Consider the following 17,346-nt stretch of genomic DNA (forward strand, 5'->3'; position numbering starts at 1 on the left):
GGAAGATATGCCAACGGTATTTTACCATGCATCTTGAGTAGTGAAAATTAGCCCTGTGAATGAATTATTATGCACCGGCCAGTACTGTGTTAAATGTCTATTGTTTTATGTTGTATGTCTTGTTCCTCATTTATATACTGGTACACTAAAATATTTATATATCTGTACGGTTATGAAAAATACAAATTCTTTCATTAATAAATTTGCTATTATTTGAACTTACACAATTGGAGTCCCTATATCTGTTTTGACCATTTAACCGTCTATAGTTCTGAACGCTGCACAGAACACCTCTTTATATGCATATTTAGGTTAGGTCAGACACGTATTATTAAAATGCAGGGACCTCTAATAGCAAATTTTGAACCCAAACGCTCCTTGCAGTAACCTTATGCGATTATCTATTAACACAGACAGCGGAACTCGGGCCAGCTCCCATTTGCTATCAATCTATCCAATGAGGACCTGAGACAGTGGCTCGAGCCGCTGGGCTCGCGTTCATCACTGGAACGATCGAGTTCAGATAAGAAAAAAAAGAGGGGGGGGGGGTCTGGGGGACAGCTGCAGCACCAAAGGTTTTCATGGAAACCAATCAGCTTCTGTCTTGTTAAGTTAAAGCAGTGCCCCCCCCACCCGCTGCCACATTTCGCACCTATTTGGGGGAGCAGGTACCTGGTTTTGACAGTCGGAAAATCTCCCCCCTTCCTCTTTCCCCCACAGCCAGCCTATTCACTGAGAGCAGCGCACCTTGTGCAGTAGGGAACTGCCTGTGAAGCCCCAAGTGGAGATGGCAGTGGCAGCACCTGGTAGCTGATTGAAGAATCAGCTTGGGGTGTCGACATTGCAGGATCCCAGGACAGGTAAGTGCCCTTATATTAAAAGTCAGTAGCTACAGTATTTGTAGCTGCTAATTTACATTTTTTTCTGAAGGAGCCTGGAACTGATTGTTTGTACCTATAGGTAAGCCTATGATAGGGCTAACCTATAGGTACTGTAAATATCTCCTAAACGTGCACCAAGATATTTACTGCATACGCTGCCAATGACATCATTGGTGCATGTGCTCTGAAGGAACGGCCACACATGCCGTTTCTTCAGAGCCCCGTTCAGTGACTGTGCATGCGCGCGAGTGACGTCACGCGGCTCTGGCCAGTCACAGCGCCGCAGTCCACAGACCTGGAAGGAAGACGGGTGAAGATTGATGCGGCCTCCAGTGGTGACAACGAGGTCTTTGTTTCAATTCTTGTGATGGTTGCATAGTGATTCATTTCGTGTTTATTTAGTGTTTATTTATGACCCCTTTCTTTAGTATATACTGTATATGTGAAAAGGTGTGTTACAATAAATATGTTCTTAAAGGGCTAATGCACACAGGTGTATTGGGCAGTCCGTTTGAAAGGAGCCTAACACTGACCTAATTTTCAGTTCTCTGAACTTAGGGTAGATTCACAACAGGTGTGGTGGGACTGCAATGGACAGCTACTGTATTTCAATTTAGGCTCGGTTCACACTGCTTCGACTGCAAAGTCATACGACTTTGCCAGTGATTTTGCCCTGCAACTTACTTCCGACTTGGATGCTATTTAGGAGTCTGTACAAGGGCTGAAACCAAACCCAGTTCGAACCAAATAAGTGCAGAAACCTTTTCTAAAGTCGAGGGACTTGTGTTAAGATGGCTCTCATAGGGAAACATTGTATTTGACATGTCATGCAACTTGGGGTCTCACAAGTCAGATCCCATGTCGCAGCAGTGTGAACCAAACCTTAGTTCTACAAAACAAAATGCCTTGTCTCCGTTGTGGCCAGTTCACTCCACTGCATTGTGATAGTGTGCGGGTGGTGTGGGCTGAAACAAAGTACTGCATACAGTAATGTTTTCCAGCACACTGCAGTCACGACACACTAGCCAACAGAACTTTATGAAATGTCACTCTATTAAATTTCAATAAAGTTTGTTTAACCTCCCTGGTGGTATGATTCTTTTGGATTTTAGGTGCTGAAAGCGGTACCATTATTTTGCATGTGATTCTTGTGAACGAGCAGCCCAAAGCAACTGTATACATTAATACATTATATATATATATATATATATATATATATATATATATATATATATATATATATATATATATATATATATATAATAAATGTATACAGTTGGTTTGGGCTGCTCATTCACAAGAATTACATATATATATATATATATATATATATATATTTATATATATATATGTATATATATATAAACACATACAAAACACATATATATATATTTATTTATATATATATATATATATATATATATATATATATATATATATATATACGTGTGTGTATATATATATAGATATATATATATATATATATATCTATATATATACATCAAAAGTACAGTAAAACTGCAGGAAAGGGCACTGGGGGGCAAACTAATATGATTTTTTTTATTTTGAATTGTATCAGTGTGTTTGGTGTGTATTTACATTTGAATTTGCCGCCGGTTCCACCCCCCTGTGGACTTCACGTCGCAGGAGACGGAAGCCGGGGCACGGAGACGATCAGGAGGAAGATCCGCCGCGAGACACCCAGGGACACATCGCTGGATCCCGGTGACAAGGTAAGTAACCCTGCTTACAGGATCCAGTGATGCTTCTGGCGGTACCCCGAGTGTCGCTCGGGGTTACCGCTTTTGGCTCTGAAATTTAACCCCGAGCCACGCTCGGGAATACCGCTAAGAAGGTTAAAAAAAAAAAGAACCGTGGGATGCACTGTAATCAGTGCATCAACACTACCCGCACTGCAATGCACACCAGCTCCTGCATTGCAATGCAGCAGCTGGTGTGAATGAACCCTTAGTCACATATCATTCCAGATCCACAAAATGTGGGAAGCCTTCCTTCTGTCAGGTTCCATGTTTGCAGGCCTGAAGATGGTAGCTATAACACCAAGCAGCTGTCAATGAGTGCAGATCCTGCTTAGACTGAGGTCAGATTTGGGGGGTATTGCCACTTAAAGCCAACAGCCTAACATACTGTATTTGTACTGACTTGAGAGGAAAGGGCATCCAACCCAGTCCAATCCAGTCCTCCAGTGCTACCAAAAGGGGAGAAAACAGGGGAGTCCATTTACTCCCAGCCACTCATAGAGCAGAGTGTTGGTGTACACTCTGCAGAAACTGAGCGGACATGGATGTGTCACACACCCGCTCTGCTTCGATTGGAATGGAATCCGTCCCATGTGGAAGGGGCCTAAACGTTGTGTCTTCATATTATTTTTTGTTATTGTCTTGAACATTGATCTGAATATTTACACATGGCGCTGCACTGTGGGTCTATAGAGCTCGATTCATTTTTGCACATTTAAGGGTATTCTGAATGCAGCAGCAGTTTAGTATTATTATTGAATATACACAATTTATGTTTTTTTGGATATTATTTACAGTGTGGAGGGGGATTTATAATATCTTTTTTCAATACTTGCAGAGTTATTGACATGTGTAGCTCCCGCTAGTGTTGGTTGCCAGGCAAGTTTTGATTCCTTCTCTAATCGAGAGAGCAGTAATTGTTTGTTCTGGCCCGTTCAGGGTTTCACAGGCTGGGAGTTGATTGCTTCCTCCTGCTTCTGGAAGAAGCTTCTAAAGCTTAGGGTGGAAGATTCAAATCGACCAGCCTGAATATTTATCGGGTTCCAGCCAATCCCTGGAGGGCAAGTGTCCAGTAGGGGGCTAGAATGTGGTTAAATAGTTGGAGACACAGGAGAGCAGGGTTCCTTTTTCCTAGGGGGGTTCCAGAGGTGCAAGGGCTGCTGCTTCCAGCAGCCCATGGACTGAACAACTGCTGTAAGAGGCCTCAGAAGTGCCAGGACTAAAGGCTTGCATGGACTGTGCTCAAAGCTGATTGCAGGATCATGCCACAAGGGATCTAGTCCTGAGAGGTGCCGCCTTACCCACTGGACAATGTCCAGAGGAAACTGGAAGGAGACAGCTGTCCTGGGGACTTACAGCATGAGTAGTGACCTTTAATTGATGATCTTCAGTTCCTGAAAAAGCTTGCAGAGACACAGCGGGCAAAATGCGTAGTTGGCAGTCTATTCTGATGGGAGCTCCGGACTCTTGACTTGATCTCATGCCTTTCCCCTGCCACGACCAACGCAGGATGGAGTCGGCTGCTAGTGCTCTATGACTTTTATCAACCTGACATCTACGTTTAGCCACTACCACAGATCTAACTACCTCCCCAAGAGACTCGTGGTCTATTGATCTAGCCATCCATCCTTCCCACGATACTGGTTTATCAAACAGTGCAGACCTCCGTTTACCCTTGGGACACATTGATGTGACTATCCCCATCTACATGTGAATCTCCTTACTCCACCTTACTTATGGCTGCAGCTATCATTAAGGGCAATCTCACAGTCACTTAGCTATATGATGGTTTCTCCTGGGCTTCATGTGTTTGCATAAAGATCATCCTCTATACCACATATAATTGTTATGCTTAGCTATCTATTAGTCTGTTTGGTGGAGGTGGTGCTTTTTATACATGTGATGTTTATATTTAATGTATAAATTTTTTCAATTTTATCTACTTATCAAATAAAATCATACTCTAGTCACATTACGTGGACTGGATTGGTACCTTCTTTTGTATGGGGTTATCCATACTTTTTTCTTTTTAACCTTCAATTGATCCCTGCGACTGTGTGCTGGAAACTGCCCCTGCGTACCTACAGTTGTGCATGGATGCAAGGTAACCAAATATGGAGTCCTATGGCCTCCATCTGTGGGGCCTTGGACTGTTCACCACTAACTACTGCTACTAGGATAGACTATCCTCTGATCAATAACTACTACTGAGCATTTCTGAAGTATCCTGTGCCAAGTTCCTTTCTTTTGTAGAAGTTCTCTTAGCAATAAACTTTATAAAGACACCCCCTAGGCTGTTATTGAAGCCAGTGTGAGTGGACTGCTAGTTGTGTGGTCGGGCAGTCTATATTGCTCACTTCGTCTTAAGCTATGCAGGACTGTATGCTGCCACTGAGAGCGCTTGAAGAAAGTCCTGCCCACCGCCTGGATCACAGAGAGGAAAAGAAACCTGAGCTGTTGTTGATTATGGGAAGGACAGAGCCTACTGGATGCAATTTTGGCTTGAGGGAGATATAGTCCCCAGACAGACTCAGCCTTTATTACAGATTGACACAGGAGCTACACATACCAGCATAACTGGGGCACTGTGAAGAGGAAAAGAAAGTTCCTGGGCTCAAGGCAGATGTGGTGAAGACATTGTGGAAGACAGACTGTGCTGCAAGTTGTTAGCAGAACATTTCCCTATTGCATGAGGGATGCAAAGAGCAGGGTTCATACACATTTTAACCAATAAAATTCCATGACTTTTCCATGACTTCACGTAAATATTCATGACCTAAAGTTTCATGAAATGTCTATGTATACATGTAAAATAAGAAGAAAATCCATGTCACACCCAGCATATTTTTACTAAAATAAATGACAATCTTTGTAGTGTACAATACCTCTGCAGTTAGGGTTTCGTTTCTGGATACAGCGCGACTAAAAATGGTCCCTTGTTTTACAGTGGATGAGATGGAAGCACCACTGCCGCAGCTGGGAGCGGGTGTCACTTCGAGCGCACGGGTGAAAAAGCTGAGAACTCTGATGTAGGGGGGGGACTCTGGTGACCAAAGACCACTTTCCACAGAGTGAATGCACTAAGGAAGGGAGGGGGGGGTCCTAATACAAGGAGGAACCTTTATAACAGTGCCCCCTTAAATCAGTGACCCCCCCCCCCCCCCTCAGACTGGCCGGGCAGCACTGTCACTGACCTCCTCTTAGGTGCACCATGCTCTGGTTTTATCCTGTAGTCTCCTCTCCCCAGTCCACACATGTCTGACTTCTCCTGTGATCCCCATCCCGACAGCACTCCCACTTTTGACTCCTCTCCAGACCCCCTCAGAGACTGCAGACATGATAAAAGACAAGAGATGGTCAGAGATTACGGACATGATAGAAGAGATGGTTAGAGGCTGTGGACATGGTACAGGAGGTGGTCAAAGGCTGCGGACATGGTACAGGAGGTAGTTAGAGGCTGTGGACATGGTACAGGAGATGGTTAGAGGCTGCGGACATAATACATGAGGTGGTTAGAGGCTTGCAGGGGGGTTGGAAGGCGCAGGGGAGCGGAGAGCACTGGGGGGGGGGCAGGCAGGGAAAACCAGGGGGGATGTAGAGCACAGGGGGAGGGGGGGGAACTGGAGAGCACTGTCTGGGGGGGGACAGTAAATCACTGAGGGGGAGCCAGGGGGGGAGATCACTGGGGGAGCCAGACTAAGAGCACGGAGGGGGCTAAAAGAGCACTTAGGGGGGCCAGCAAAGGAAGTTGTGTAGGAGGGGGATGGGGCAGCTGCATATAGAGGAATTTAACTTTCCATATTCCTAGTGCAGCTTCTGAGAGGAGGAGAAACAACATTCAGTGACATGAGGAATATGAAAGTTCAATTCCTCTCTATGCAGCTGTCCCATCCCATCCCCCTCCTATCCAGCACACGAGACTTCTCACTGACATTCCACAATAGACTCCTCACTGACATTCCTCACTGACATTCCTCACTGACATTCCACAATAGACTCCTCACTGACATTCTTTACTGACATTCCTCACTGACATTCCACAATAGACTCCTCACTGACATTCCTCACTGACATTCCTCACTGACATTCCACAATAGACTCCTCACTGACATTCCTCACTGACATTCCTCACTGACATTCCACAATAGACTCCTCACTGACATTCCTCACTGACATTCCACAATAGACTCCTCACTAACATTCCTCACTGACATTCCTCACTGACATTCCTCACTGACATTCCTCCCTGACATTCCTGACATTCCTCACTGACATTCCTCACTGACATTCCTCACTGACATTCCTGACATTCCTCACTGACATTCCTGACATTCCTCACTGACATTCCTCACTGACATTCCTGACATTCCTCACTGACATTCCTGACATTCCTCACTGACATTCCTCACTGACATTCCTGACATTCCTCACTGACATTCCTGACATTCCTCACTGACATTCCTCACTGACATTCCTCACTGACATTCCTGACATTCCTGACTGACATTCCTCATTGACATTCCTGACATTCCTCACTGACATTCCTCACTGACATTCCTCACTGACATTCCTCACTGACATTCCTGACATTCCTTCTGCCACTGCCTTCTTCACACAGATGCGGGCGGCCCGATGGACACCGGCCTGACACCCCCCCCCCAGTGCGGAGATGCGGGCGGCCCCGCGGACACCGGCCTGACACCCCCCAAGTGCACGCGCCCCCCCTCGCTGGTACGTCCCTGAGAGCGGGACAGTATAGCCACGATTTCTTAGTTTCAGTTTCAGCGGATCAATCCGAGTTCCGAGCCTGTCACAGTCTATTCATATTGAAGAGACCAGTGATCAGGCTTCAGCTGTGCGCTGCGGCTGATTAATCCGCCTAAACCCGAAACACAGAAAATAGTCCCACTTACTGTCCCCGCTCCCACAGAATACAGGGGGCCCCGAGACAAAAATAAATAGTTGCACAACACAATTCCATGACTTTTCCAAAACTTAGTAAGTTTTCCCATTTTCCAGGACTTTTCCAGTCCTGGAAAGTGTCATGTCAAAATCCCATGACTTTTCCAGGATTTTCATGACCGTACGAACCCTGAAAGAGGCAAAGCAGTGGACATCTCCTGGCACGAAAGAACACCACTGTTGCTGACTGGTGCTGCCACTTGCTCATTTGAGAGACCGCCACTGTTGCTGACCAGTGCTGCCACTTGATCATTGAAGAGAACTTCACTGTTGCTGACCAGTGCTGCTCACTGATCACTGGGGAGAATGCCACTGTCACTGACTGATGCTGTTGCTTGATTGTTGGAGAGAAGGCCTCTGTCGCTGATTGGTGCTGCTGCCTGATCACTGGGGAGGACACCGCTGCCTTCACTGAGTCACCAAAGGAGAACAGAGGGAGACCAGCTGTCACCCCAGGAGTTGGTATAAGGTCACTGGCCATACCCTTCTGCACCCCATTAAAAGGAAACAGTATTGTTTGCCTGGGACAGAGTGCAGGCGCCTAGACCCGGGTTAGGAAAACAAATGTATCTTGAGCGATCCAATGCTGGATTTGGGCCCCAACATGCTGGCAAAAAGGAAAGGATTAAAAAAAGACTAACGGACTGGTATTTACATTGTCCCTTAGACAGGATCCCTCTTTAGTATAGTGTTTAGGAATCATTCTCTGGACCTTTGTCTTATTACCAACTGTATAACCTGATTGCCACTGTGTATATATATATATATATATATACAGTATATATATATACAGTATATATATATATATATATATATATTTACAGTATCTCACATACGTGAGTGCACCCCTCACATTTTTGTAAATATTTTATTATATCTTTTCATGTGACAACAGTGAAGAAATTACACTTTGCTACAATGTAAAGTAGTGAGTGTACACCTTGTATAACAGTGTAAATTTGCTGTCCCCTCAAAATAACTCAACACACAGCCATTAATGTTTAAACCGATGGCAACAAAAGTGAGTAAACTCCTTACTGAAAATGTCCAAATTGGGCCCAAAGTGTCAATATTTTGTGTGGTCACTATTATTTTCCAGCACTGCCTTAACCCTCTTGGGCATGGAGTTCACCAGAGCTTCACAGGTTGCCACTGGAGTCCTCTTCCACTCCTCCATGACGACTTCACGGAGCTGGTGGATTTTAGAGGCCTTTTGCTCCTCCACCTTCTGTTTGAAGATGTCCCACAGATGATCAATAAGGTTTAGGTCTGGAGACATGCTTGGCCAGTCCATCATCTTTACCCTCAGCTTCTTTAGCATGACAGTAGTCGTCTTGGAGGTGTGTTTGGGGTTGTTATTATGTTGGAATACTGCCCTGCTGCCCAGTCTCCAAAGAGAGGGAATTGTGCTCTGCTTCAGTGTGTCACAGTACATGTTGGCATTCATGGTTTCCTCAATGAACTGTAGCTACCCAGTTCCGGCAGCACTCATGCAGCCCCAGAGCATGACACTCCCACTACCATGGTTGACTGTAGGCAAGACACACTTGTCTTTGTACTCCTCATCTGGATGCTGCCACACATGCTTGACACCATCTGATCCAAATAAGTTTATCTTGGTCTCATCAGACCACAGGACATGGTTCCAGTAATCCATGTCCTTAGTCTGTTTGTCTTCAGCAAACTGTTTGCGGGCTTTCTTGTGCATCACGTTTAGACGAGGCTTCCTTCTGGGGCGACAGCCATGCAGACCAATTTCATGCAGTGTGGGGCATATGGTCTGGGTACTGACAGGCTGACCCCCCACCCCTTCAACCTCTGCAGCAATGCTGGCAGCACTCATATGTATATTTCCCAAAGACAACCTCTGGATATGATGCTGAGCATGTGTACTCAACCACTTCGGTCAACCATAGTGAGGTCTGTTCTGAGTGGAACCTGTCCTGTTGAACCGCTGTATGGTCTTGGCCACAGTGCTGCAGCTCAGTTTTAGGGTCTTGGCAATCTTCTTATAGCCTAAGCCATCTTTATGTAGAGCAACAATTCTTTTTTCAGATCCTCAGAGAGTTCTTTGCCATAAGGTGCCATGTTGAACTTCCAGTGACCAGTATGAGAGACTGACAGCGATAACAACAATGATCCCCATTTAGACCTGAGACCTTGTAACACTAATGAGTCTTATGACACTGGGAAGGAAAAATGGCTAATTGGGCCCAATTTGGACATTTTTCACTTAGGGGTGTACTCAGTTTTGTTGCCAGCGGTTTAGACATTAATGGCTGTGTGTTGAGTTATTTTGAGGGGACAGAAAGTTTACACTGTTATACAAGCTGTATACTCACTACTTTACATTGTAGCAAAGTGTAATTTCTTCAGTGTTGTCACATGAAAAGATATAATAAAATTTTTACAAAAATGTGAGGGGGTGTACTCACTTTTGTGAGATACTGTATATACACCAGACACTTTATTAGGTACACCTTGCTAGTACTGGCTAATTAGCATTTCCTTAAAGCTGGTCAGCAGAGGGAAGCATTAGGTGCTCTAGAATTTCCTGCTAGACGGCTGCACAGACTTTGAACTTGATAAAACACAGTCGACCAACACCAGCAGATGACATGGCTCCCCAAATCATCACATGCTGTGGAAAAATTTGCATTTCATTTGGAAATCAATGTCCCAGAGTCTGGAGAGGCACATAATCCAAGTTGTGAATAGAGAAATAGGTGCGCGAGCCTTATGGCAAGATAAAAAAGGTGAAAGCAGCACTGCAAAAAGAATTGAATGTGAAAGGGTCGTAATAAATGAAACATAAATTACAAAAGTGCGCTAAACAAATTGATGAGAAACAAAAATGTTCATATATGGTGTCTGCTGGAACAGCAGCTAACACAAAACATATATCCAAGGGATGTAAGGCTGTGAAAAAGTCTCTCAGTCCAAAGAATATAGTGAAGGTTAGGGAGTGATGGGAGGTGGGTGTAACCTCTTCCCAGACTGTGATCCAAAGTGAATATTGGTAAACTTCAATGCACATGTGAACACCCAGTGATAGGAGTGGACTCTTACCACAATGTGGAGAGATGTGAGCATATACTGTATATTATCCAGAGGTCCAAACTGATCGGCTAGATGATGTAATTCTCAGGTGGAATGGATCAACCAGCTGCTTCCAAATTGAGGGGATCTGTAGGCTTCCAAACAGGGGAATATCGCCAAAAGATCGTGCCCAAAGAAGAAGAAGGGGCTATAGTGCATTACCTTCAGTTTTATTTATGAAATATGTGAAGTGACACTTACAAATTCCAGACGAATAAGCAGCATATACAGGGTGGTCGCGGACGTCTGCAGTACGGTCCGAGACTTGTAACAGCACGGCTAGCTCCCCCCGACGCGTTTCCACTGAAGAGTCGGCTTCTTACGACCCTTTCACACATAATCCAAGTTGCATGAGGTCCAGAGTGAAGTGTTCACATTCCGTGATGATTTGGAGAGCCATGTCATCTGCTGGTGTTGGTCCACTGTGTTTCAAGTCCAAAGTCCATGCAAACCTTCACCAGGAAATTCTAGAGCACTACATGCTTCCCACTGCTGACCAGCTTTATGGAGATGCTGATTTAATTTTCCAGTAGGACTTGGAACCTGCCCACACTGCCAAAAGTACCAATACCTGGTTTAATGATCATGGTATCACTGTTCTTGATTGGCCAGGAAACTCGCCAGACCTAAACCCCATAGAGAATCTGTAAGGTATTGTCAAGAGGAAGAGGAGAGACACTAGACCCAACAATACATATGAGCTGAAGGCCGCTATCAAAGCAACCTGGGCTTCCATAACACCTTAGCTGTGCCACAGGCTGATCGCCTCCATGCCATACCGCATTGATGCAGTAATTCATGTAACAGGAGCCTTGACCAAGTATTGGTATAGTGCATACTATACTGTACATAGACATAATTTTCAGTAAGCCAGCATTTCTGTATTAAATCCAATTTAAAAAAATATATATTTTTATGTGATCTTCTAATTTTCTGAGATACTGAATTTTGGGTTTTCACTAGCTGTAAGACATAATCATAAAAATTAAAGGAAAGAAATGCATCTATATAAAGAATACAAGTTTCACTTTTTGAATTGAATTACTAAAATAAATTAACTTTTTGATGATAATATAATTTTTTGAGATGCACCTGTATTTGTTTGAGGAGTTGTTGCCGTTTCCTTTTATGTGGTTGCTATATAAATATATTGTCACAATAAATATCAAATATCCCTTTCCTTCTCAATTGTTAATCCGACAGTATCACTACCGAACCTTATTAGAGAATTCGAACAATATGGAAATATATCCAACCTGAAAATAAACTTCAGTAAATCAGAAGCTATGGGAATAAATCTACCTAAGAGAACATCAATACACTTAAAGCGGAGTTCCGGGCACAAAAACGATTTTTTTTTTTGTGCCCCTCCGCTAGGTAGACCTGACCTGAAAAGGAATTGGATAGTTATTTTTATTTTTTTTGTTTACTCACCTTTTTATTGAAGATCGTAAATACTCACCTGACTGCTTCCTCCCTCGGAGCCGCGGCTCACCCCGTCACTTCCTGCGCTGCGATGATTCCTGGGAGCTAAACGTCATCGCTCCCAGGAATCAATGCGCCGCACCGGCCCCGCTCGTCACTTCCGGGCGACGCCGCATTCCCCTGCTAAACAGCTTCTGGGCATGCCCAGAAGCTGTTTAGGAATGCGGCGCCGCGCCGGAAGTGACGAGAGGGGCCGGTGCGGCGCATTCTGGGAGAAGAAGACGCGGAAGAAGACGCAGAAGAGGACCGCGCCGGCTTCAGCTGCCCACAAGAGAGATGGAAACGCTGTGGAAGAAATTTTCTAAGTAAGTATTTCTTCTAAAAGGTAAGTGCGAACCGGGACAGATCAGAGGCTAGCCATTGTGGAATGTGCTAGCCCTGACTGTCCCGGGGGTATGTTCATCAAAAAATGACATCTGTGCCCGGAACTCCGCTTTAAGACAGAATTTCAATTTCAAATGGACAAATAGAGTACTAAAATATCTGGGCACGTCAATACCAGCTAATCCGACCCAGATCTTTGAATATAATTTTGTCCCTTTACTGACAGAAATTCGTCTTAAATTGGAGAAATGGAACTTAGGCTTACACTCATGGTTTGGTAGGTGCAATCTGATTAAAATGACCATACTGCCTAGATTCTTGTACTTATTTCAAACACTCCCCATTAATATCCCAACCTACTATTTCAGACAAATAAACTAACTGTTTATTAAATTTGTCTGGGCACATAGGAAACCTTGTCTTGCAAAACAATTATTAACATTACCGAAAAAATGGGGAGGGATGTCACTCCCAGACATGCGTAAATACTTTCAGGCCTCTCACTTGAGAAGGCAAATTGATTGGTGTCGACACGAGGACAGCAAATTATGGGTGCAAATTGAACAGGCGTGCACTTCAATTCCCCTTAACAGAGCATTATAGTGCTATGATGATCTCCCGATTGAGGTGAGGGCACATCAACTAATAGGTACGACATTAAAAATCTGCACACAAATGCGCTTGCAAAATTCTCTCTTCACATATGAATCGCCACTATTCCCTATCTTGGGGAATCCAAGATTTATGATGGGCCTAGAGGCACCGCCTTTCAGACTCCTTAGAGAAACAGGACATTTCCAAGCCTCGCATTTTTTAACCACTTGCCTACTGTGCACTTAAACCCCCTTCCCATCCAGGCCAATTTTCAGCTTTCAGCGCTGTCACACTTTGAATGACAATTGCGCGGTCATGCTACACTGTACCTATATGAAATTTTTATCATTTTTTTTTCACACAAATAGAGCTTTCTTTTGGTGGTATGTAATCACCTCTGGGTTTTTTATTTTTTACAAAAAAAAAAGAATAAATACAGAAAATTTTGAAAAAAAAAAAAAAGTTTTTCTTATTTTCTGTGAGTAAATTTTGAAAATAAATTTTTCTCCTTCACTGATGTGCGCTGATGAGGCGGCACTGATAGGCTGCACTGATGGGCACTGATGAGGTGGCACTTATGGGCACTGATGAGGTGGCACTTATGGGCACTGATAAAGGAGGTACTAATATGCCGCACTGATAGGCGGCATTGATAGGCGGCACTGATGAGCACTGATAGGCGGCACTGATGAGCACTGATAGGCGGCACTGCTGGGCACTGAGAGGTGGCACTGCTGGGCACTGAGAGGTGGCACTGCTGGGCACTGAGAGGCGGCACTGACGGGCGGCACTGATGGGCACTGATAGGCGGCACTGATGGGCACTGGCGGATGGCACTGATGGACACTGACGGGTGGCACTGATGAGCACTGATGGGCAGCACTGATGGGCAGCACCATCAGTGCCCATAGTGCTGCCAGTCAGTGCTTATCAGTGCCTAGATGAGCAGGCACTGATGGGCACTGACTGGCAGCACTATGGGCACTGATTGTGGGCATTGATGGGGGGCACTGATGGCGGGCACTGTGGGCACTGATGGGGGGGGCAATTTGTGTATTTTTTTTACCTTTAGTAATCAGGGCACTGGTGATCAGTGCCCTGATTACATTCCTGTGTGTCCCCGGCACTGTGAGGCTCCCCCTCCTTCCTCACACTGCAGGCTCTGTGTGAGGAAGGAGGGCCGGCGATGAGAGATGATCTCATATGTTTACATATGAGATCATCTCTCATTGGACGGTCCGATCACGTGGTGAATGGCCGCTGTGATTGGCCATTCACCACGATCTGTGATCAGATTTTCCCCGATGCGCGCTCGCGGGAGCGTGCGAGGAGCGGGTTACTGGGAGGCCGTTTAAAAACGGCCCCCCGAAAATTCAAGTCCTCGCTGCAGCCGTATATAGGCTGTAGCGCGGATGGGGGGTGGTTAAGAGAGGATAAATGGTTTTCATTAGAAATACTAGTTAACGAGGCGGAGGTCTATAGACTCCCATTTTGGAATGCACTGCAACTATGCTCAATTCCTAACCCTCAAAAGTATAATCGCCAATTGACAACCTTTGAAAGATACTATATAGAATCAGGGAAAATATCTAAAATATATAGTTTGATAAACACCCCGGAAGCACAATATCAGCTTCCTTATATAGATAGATGGGAGAGGGAATTGATGAAGGTCTTTCCCCCAGAGCAGAAACAGCAAATGATCAATTTGGTTTTTAAATCCTCGATATGTACTAAATATCAAGAGACAAACTTCAAGATTCTTACAGGATGGTATTATACCCCATATAAGTTAAATAAAATCTCGTCTAACAATTCTGGTCGATGCTGGCGCTGCCTTAAGGGAGAGGGCACGCTATTACATATTTTTTGGTCATGCCCCAAATTAACAGATTATTGGACAAAAGTCAGAGAGATTATGCAAAGGTTTACAGAAACAGAGATACCGGATGATCCGGCTTTTTTTCTTTTACAAGTAATAAATACCTCAGTGAAAAAGTATAGAAAATTGGTTATATCCCATCTGGCAAATGCGGCGAGAGCATGTATACCCTTTAGTTGGAAAAAACAAACACCACCAACGATAACGGGATGGATTCATAGAATAGAGAAAGTAAACAAAATGGAGGATCTAGTTATGACGGCACAACATAAGAGGGCAGAATATACTGCTACGTGGGATGCTTGGAATCTGTTTATCCTCTCGGAAGAGGGCAAAGCCCTTCTTGGGAGGGGACACTTAGAATAGAATAAAGACGTAAATAAAAGGGATAATGTGGTGGACATGAGAAGGACTATACAGGAGAGTCGGGAGATTAGGCTTCTTTTTTTTTTTTGGGGGGGGGTTTATTTTCTTTTGTTGGGATATAAAGATAAAAGAGTTAGAGAAGGTAAAGGATGTTTGGAAGATAGAATGGAGAACATAGTAGGGGTGGAGATATGGCCTGAACTGATTTGAGGGAAAATGAAGAGGAGATCATTAGAGGTGGAAAGGAGATAGTAATAATGAAACAAGGTTCCCCCTCTTTCTGTTTTCCTATGTTATTAGATCTGGTCGAAGTATAAATATATATGATATGCTCCACCCGCTTTGGGAACGTTCTGTAAATGTATAACTTCTTTTTTTTTTCTCTTTTACTAAACCTCAATAAAAATTTATAATTGAAAAAAAAAAAATATCCCTTCCTCAGCCTTGGTGTGTTAGAGTGTGTAATTCTGCTTACAGGGTGGTAGGCTTTGGAAACAGGGAACCCAAGAAAATAGCGTCTCCTTCAGGAGTAAACGCTATATAATTAAAGCCTAACTCCATGCACACAAATAAAAATACCCATGTATACATATTAATGGAAATGAGATGTTGTCTGGAGATGACACCAAAGAAAATCAGGCAGGGAGTGCCACATCTATCAGAGCTCCTGATACAGAGAGGGGCCATCTATCACATTGACAGAAGATCTATTCTGATGGGACTGGGAGAGCCGATCACTCAGGTAAGGCCTTTTCTCATTATCTCTTTCCTAATAAGTCCAATGTTTACCCCCTGCAAATAGGAGCCTGTCGCAGGTAATTTATTTTGTCCCTGGAAGTGCCTGTTAATCGGGCTGCCCATAAATGTTATGCAGCATTAGTGCAGCTGAACGGGAGACTTATTCCAACTCTGCTACTGTGGCTTTAAGTTTGACATTCCCTTTTTAATTTCCTGTAATTCTCTCTATATTGAGTAGACTATAATCTGATAAGTAGGCGAGATTAATTATGCAGAGTGGGCGGGGCTTCAGGGAAGTGGGTGTGGTAATTGATAGCTGTGCTGCAAAGTGTCCCTGGAAATTATTTTTAAATGTTGGCAACTATGCTCCCATCCCCATTGCAAAATAAACAAAACAAACCAAAGATGCCAAAGAATGGTCATTGTCTCAGCTCTCACAGTTGGGTTTTCAACTTAAATGTGTTGGAAGTGTTTACCGGTAACAATGGCAGAACCATATCAGGCCCAATGCCTGGAAATCCTGCTACATGTGTATTGCAGAGTGCAGACATCTCAAGTCTCCCGCAAGTGGCGGGAGACTCCCGCTATCCGCCCTGAGCTCACGGACACCCGCGAGCTCAGGGCAATATCCCGGCTCTGTGTGTGAGTCAGTCTGAGTGAGTGAGTCAGATGAGATGACTCATCGATCGATGCAGGCAGAAGTGTGACAGCTGTCAGCAAGCTGAGCCTGCACAGACATCACGTCGGAGCCAAAGTAGATCCGGCTCACAGGCGGAGTGATATGAGTCATGCACTCCGCTTGTGGGAGGAGCTGCAAAGAGCAAGCAGCGGCTTTGCTCTCTACTACAGCCACATTCTACTCCAGGAGGCATTTTGGCGTGCGCGGGACCGTGACACTGTGACACCCCACTCTGTGACAGTACCAGCAAGTGACCAGGCCAGTACCAGCAAGTGACCAGCACCAGTGACCAGGCCAGTACCAGCACCAGTGACCAGGCCAGTACCAGAACCAGTGACCAGCACCAGTACCAGCACCAGTGACCAGGCCAGTACCAGCACCAGTGACCAGGCCAGTACCAGCACCAGTGACCAGCACCAGTGACCAGGCCAGTACCAGCACCAGTGACCAGGCCAGTACCAGCGCCAGTAACCAGCACCAGTGACCAGGCCAGTACCAGCACCAGTGACCAGCACCAGTGACCAGGCCAGTACCAGCGCCAGTAACCAGCACCAGTAACCAGGCCAGCACCAGCAC

This window comes from Pelophylax lessonae, assembly GCF_965119305.1.
Source record: "Pelophylax lessonae genome assembly, chromosome: 5".
NCBI lineage: Eukaryota > Metazoa > Chordata > Amphibia > Anura > Ranidae > Pelophylax > Pelophylax lessonae.